We start from the raw sequence: 6,655 nt of genomic DNA on the forward strand, positions 1-6,655 counted from the left end.
ATGGGGTTTTGTAGTGCTCAAAATAACTTTTGAAAGTAGTGCTGTTACAAATTTTTTGTGCGTAAAATGAGAAATGTGTGTAATATGGTTTCATGAGCGCAATTTCTACCAAAATCAAAATTATTCATGACAATATTTAAAATTACATCCCCTCCCCCAACAATTCGTCTTGAAAGTATCATATAATTGTAATTTTTTTTCCAAAAAAATATTTTTTTAAATTCTGGAAAAAATAAATACTTGATTTTGTACTAGACCCGTCTCCTCCGCGTGACAATTTGTGAATTTTTGGCAAACCCCCCTCCCTCCTTTTAAACCTCATTTGATTGATGGACGGCATTTGCCCCTTACTATTATTAGTATTAAAAAAAGATTCATATTCATATTCACATAATTATTACATGTTTTACTCGTAATACAAAAATTTTATTAAATATATATATATATATATATATATATATATATATATATATACACACATCTCATCTGTATACATATAATAGCATTTATCTCGCGCATGCTTCTCCATATGTGAGATACCGAATCGTAGCCTTTGGGCGGCGCTGATGGTAGTTGCGTTCAGTCGTTCAGACCAAGAAGTCCTACGGAAGCATATCTCTCCAAATCAACCGCCAAAATTTGAAATAAATTTTGAAAAAAAAAATATGTAAAATTTAAGAAAAAACAACATCTTCGTCTCATTGTGAATTTAGTCATTGGAGTTTGTGACAATTTTGTGATTAAGATTTTTTTTATTATTTTTGTTTTAATTTTTGGTTTTGTTGGGTTTGAATCATAACTGTTAGTTCAAATTTTGTCTGAATTTGAACAATCTTGTTAAAAACTATAGTGGAAACTGTTATATATTTAGTGTGAAAATATTACTGTAATTTGTGCTAGGTGTTATTTCACAAAATAATTAGACGTTTATATATGTGTCTTCTCCATGATGTGTGATTATCCGTTAAACTTTTTAAAAAGTAGCGGTTAATAAGAAAACAATATTGTTGAATAAACATATAACTGATTTTTGTGCTCGATATTAGTGTTAGAATTTGTGTTATTGTTTAGTGTTAAAATGTAAATACAATTTGGAGTATTATTACTAAGCAATTTTATTAGGTAAGTTGTAACTTTCTTTTCTCAAACCTTTTTTTTTTTCTTTTTTTGTCATATATATGTATTTTTTTTATTCTGCAATCTGTTTACATGTACATTAACATTAAGCAGAGATTGCTAACAAGTCTAATATAAATAAATACAAAAATATATTAATAATAAATTGCACACCTATCTAATTGATATCAATACAATCATTCAAATTACACGACAATTAATAAACTATGTTAAGCTGGTATTAACAAATATGTGGTATTGAAAATAATGGAAAACTATAAGAAAAACCTTATACATATATAAGTAGTAACTAATATTACTAATAGACAATAATAGAGATAATAGTCGGCAAGATTATTAAAAAAATTATGTAGTTCGATGGGCATAAAACGGCTTCATGTACAAGGTTTCAATGGAAATAGTTAACATATATTGTTTAAAAAAATTATTAGCATAAAATGAATAATTTCCCACAAACCATTTTTTTAAATTTTGAAAGTATTGAGTCGTATTTTTTATTGTCGTTAGCTTGAAAATTTGGAAAATTTTATAAATCCAGGTGATATTTTTAATTTTTTTTTCGCAAGCGGTAAGAGAATTATATTCTCTTTATTTTTTTATTATTATTTACCATTATTTTATTTATTACAAGACTTTTCTTTATATTGATATAGAGAAATAATCTGAAAATAATTAGGTATTTTCCAAATGAAATGCAGTATATTATAATTGAAAAATCTATAGTTTACAAATACATAAATATGAACATAACTATGTATATATATATATATAAATATATTAATAATTGAATAGAAAAATATATATAATAAAAATATTAAGGGTAGTGTGATATACAATATATTATCAAATTAATTTCTTAATTCTTCATATTTCATTTTATTAGCACCATTTGGCTACATATAGTTTAGAAAGAAATATTTTGCTCTAGCTATTTTGCACTCCGAATCCTATACTTTTAGAAGACGATTCGCCGAAGGTTACTTCATTATACTTTACAAAAAGGCAATAAATAAACGATAGCAGTAATTTATAAAATTATTTAAAAATTTAGGATTATATATCATATCATATATGGTAATCGTTTTAACGGTATTTTGATTAATAGTACCAAAAATATATCTAAAAACATCTCAATTCTAGTCGAATTTCTTAATCAATTTTACCTTGAAGGTACATGTTGCAATACATGAATATTTTCTCTATACTTTACAAATCGATTTATTATAGTTTCTTATTGATTGTCATTAATTATCTGGCACTTGTAACGTTTTAATGTTATGTCGCTCTAAGCATTTTGTTAGAGTTGTAAAGTGTCACTTACAATAGCTTTGACAATATTTATTACACTGAAACCCACGACTTAATTGAACCGAGATTTCCATGAGTGCCATTCGAAATGTCATTTTCCCATGCCAAAGGTCGACGAGAGAAAATTTCAGCTTCGATTTAATTATTGATAAATAGAGTATTACGGTTTTTAATTGGTCGTTGCACAATAATTATTAATAATTTTATTTGAAATTAGCGGTGCATGACATCGTGCTTTAAGGCAAACTGCTACAACGTTTTGTTCCATAATTTTAAATTTATTTGGGAATTTTAAAAAAATTGATTTTTTGAGAATCTTGAAATTTTTTGAAAATTTTGCTTTTTTTAACATTTTTGAAAATTTTGATATGTTTTGAAAAACTTAAAAAAAAATAGACTTTTTGATGTTTTTTTGAACTTTTTTGGGTTCCGTACCAAGAGTTTTAATTACGGTACGGGAAGTTCCAGCAATTTGCCTTAAGGCACGATGCTATGCACCCCACTACTTAGTTTATTTTTTCCAAAGCGACCATGTTGCGTAATTGTTTTATAGACAATTTACAGAAGCGCGTAAGCGCCTTGCCGCAGTTTAACAATTAAACATTTAATGTAAACCAAATTTTTACCTAGTATTAAAATTTCTATAAAATATCTGGTAATTAAATGTGCATGTGTCCAATGATCATTCTTGACCGCCAAATAACATTTTTAACATTTATTATTGCATCTCCGAAACCGCTAGACCTGCCTTCCCAAAAACTTGAACATTTTTCCAATCTGTCAATAACTGAATTACTATTTCTGGCACTTTTTCTCCTATATCTTCGAAACGGCAGAACCTGCCTCTTCCAAAAATCGAATATTTTTTGAATCATTCGAATCGGTTCATCCGTATATATATATAATATATATATATATATATATATATTATAAAATGTATCTATACAGCTAAATCTAGTATCTAATAAATTAAGTAATATCTACATACATAAGAAAGTATATGCAATTTCTCCTAATGCAAAATTACACTTGCACCTAATATATAGAAAAACACTGCCTTATATATATTTAACACTTCCCGTTATAGTAAAAAAATTGGAAATGAAAATTTTTGTCCCAAAGCCTTTTGAACATTTTAGCATACGACGATTTAGAGAGTACGGATGAACCGATTCGAATGATTCAAAAAATATTCGATTTTTTTGGAAGAGGCAGGTCCTGCCGTTTTTAAGATATAGGAGAAAAAGTGCCAAAAATAGTAATTCAGTTATTGACATATTGGACAAATGTTTGGGTGGTCCTTAATATGGAAATTTTCGAATTTCCTTGCTCCCAAGGGCTCAAATTATTCCAAATTGATAAAAAATAATTCTCTGGTAGTTCTAACTCTTAATATTAACTTTTAGATAGTGCGCAATTCAATCAAACTTCGTATGGAAATAGCATGGAAAAATGTTCAAAAAAAAAATCAAGTATAACTTAGCGATAAATAAATTAAAAGTGAAAATTTGTATCATTTTTTATTGAAAATTTGACGCCCTGCAAAATTTTTGAAATTTTTTTCATGTTATTTCCATACAAAACTTTGATTGAATTACGCACTATCTAAAAGACAATAGTGAGAGCTAAAACTTTCAGAAATTAGTTTTTTATCAATTTGGAACCATTTGAGCTCTCCGGAGCAAGGAAATTCGTATTTGTCCATATTAAGGACCACCCTAATATTTATATATACAAACATATTTTTGTACTTGATAATATACTAGTATATGTATATATGATTTATTAATGTGTTAGATAATTAAACGTGAAAAAATGATAAATCGATATGTAAAAAAAAGAAAATTGTGTTTTGCGCAAACATTGATGGATTAGTTGTGATAAGATAATGTTTTTTGGCAAAATGTGAAAGAATCGATTAGATTATATTCATGGGGCGATAAATATTTAAATAACCACATGTAATTGGAATTTTACCTTATGAGCAAATTGCATGAACTTCCTACAAAATGTAAATAATCGAGTTATTAAGAATATTATCAAATCTTTACTAAAAGTTTTTGAACTTCAAAATTAGTTCAGGATTTTTTCCAGAAACAATAATGAATTATTTTTCACCTTTTTGCTATCAAATTTGAAATATTTGAAATCGGTGCAGCAGTTCTTGAGAGAACTTCAACGAAAGAACATTATTTAGAACACAAACATATAAATAAATGCATAGTTTTTTCAATTTTAGTGTCAAAAGATTTTAAATTAATTGAAAAGTCGATAAAACAAAATTTTACAGATATAGCAAAATTCTGAACAAAATATAAACTGGACCTCCTAAAAGTTGATAAATATCATATACAATTTAATCACTTAAATCTAATCTATAATAATTAGTACTGTTCAAGTAAGTAATTTACATTACTAGGTTACTTTAAAAATATATGTTCAAAAGCATCCTCTTTTAACCTTTGAAAACATTTTTATTCTTTTTGACTATCAGTAAAAAAAGTTGTTGAAGAAATAGATTAAAATTATTAATTAATTTCGAATATTCTACAGAAAATAATATTTGCAAAATTAAGCAAACGTATTGAGTATTAAATTTTGCATCAAAATTCTTCAAGCAAAAATCTCAGGAACAATTTCGCTTTATAATAAAATAAAAATCTATAGCATCCTCTAAAGCTATATCGAAAATCAAAATCAGATTCCATTACATTTTTTTTACATTTTCGCATTATTTTTGCATCACCGTATCGGTGAAAATCGTTTTCCATAAAACAACACATAAAGGAATAAATTTTTATAGAATTTATACGACATATGACATAAAAGTGTATATAAAAGTTTATGAAAAGCTTTCTAGCTTTCTAAAACCGAATAATCAAATATTTAATATTGCATATACATAAAGCAAATATCAAACGACCATAATAATAACAATTTTATATATACAACTGTTAATTATAGATATAGAAAACATTTATTAGATATAGAAATACATCCTTATTTTCTAAAAATAAATGAATGTAATTATTTGTTATAGTCATGAAGATATTGATGGTTGTGAAAATGATAGTTAATATTTTATTATGAAAAAAATAAATTGTCATATTAGATATTTTACTTGACATACAATACAATTTTCTAAAGATAGATAAATGTGATGGTAATATGAATTGCATACTCAACATGTAGATAAATTATAGATTAAAAAAATGAAAAAATATTTCTAGACATCGGATAACTTCTTATTACAGATGAAGTAAAATTGAATTGCAAAAATAAGTAATTGGATTTAATAGTTTTTTATACTTCCATTCAATTTCTTTAATTACCGCTGTGGCTTGTCATTCAATTAATAGATCTGGATTAAATCTATTTTAAAACTTCTATAGCTATTTTATCTATTTTAAAATTTCTAGAAATGTTTTAAGACGTCAATCGATTCACAAACGTCAATAGTTTGAGTAATAAATTTAGATCAAAATTTAAATAGGGTGGGACGGGGCACAAAGGTCTAATTTTACTTTGAGAACTTGTATTGTAAAAACCAAACCAATTATAACAACAAATAGCACATGTCAAATAAACAAGTATCTGACTATGTTCAGTAAACCTGCCAGCTAATTCGTCATTGTAGTAATATATGTTTGTTTTCTGTTTTTCAAAAATTTGTCACATGGTTGCTTTTACCCCATAGGCGGGGTAAAATAGACAAGACAGGGTGCCAACAGGTCCAAAGTTTAATTTTAAATTTTTAAGAGATTTTTACGAAATAACAGCTACGTTATTTAACCAATGCAAAATATAAATTTAATTGGTACATTTTTCACAGAGCCAACACTGTATATAATCTTGATCTGGTATTTTACCAGAAAAAAACATGAGCAGATTTGGAATAACTATTGATTAGAATTATCTCTTGTAAAAAATCTTTTTCAACTAAATTTACTTTTTTATTTACTATTTTTTATTGTTTACACCTTTGCCAATGTAAAGGTTCTATTGGTCCTTTTTACCCCACCCACGTGTAAGGTTTTATAAAGGTTATATAAAAAAACTTGTTGAATACAATTTAGAAATAACAATACACATTATAAAATTATTGACTGAAAAAATTGACTTAAAAATTATATTAAGGTCTCGTAAACTAAACAACAGGGCTCACAATGAAAAAAACTACGGAAAAAGGAAACTTTTGGATTTTCAAACA

This window comes from Ctenocephalides felis, unplaced genomic scaffold (genome assembly GCF_003426905.1).
Source record: "Ctenocephalides felis isolate EL2017-DRISC unplaced genomic scaffold, ASM342690v1 CF-g0.4_SCAFFOLD_00845, whole genome shotgun sequence".
Lineage (NCBI taxonomy): Eukaryota > Metazoa > Arthropoda > Insecta > Siphonaptera > Pulicidae > Ctenocephalides > Ctenocephalides felis.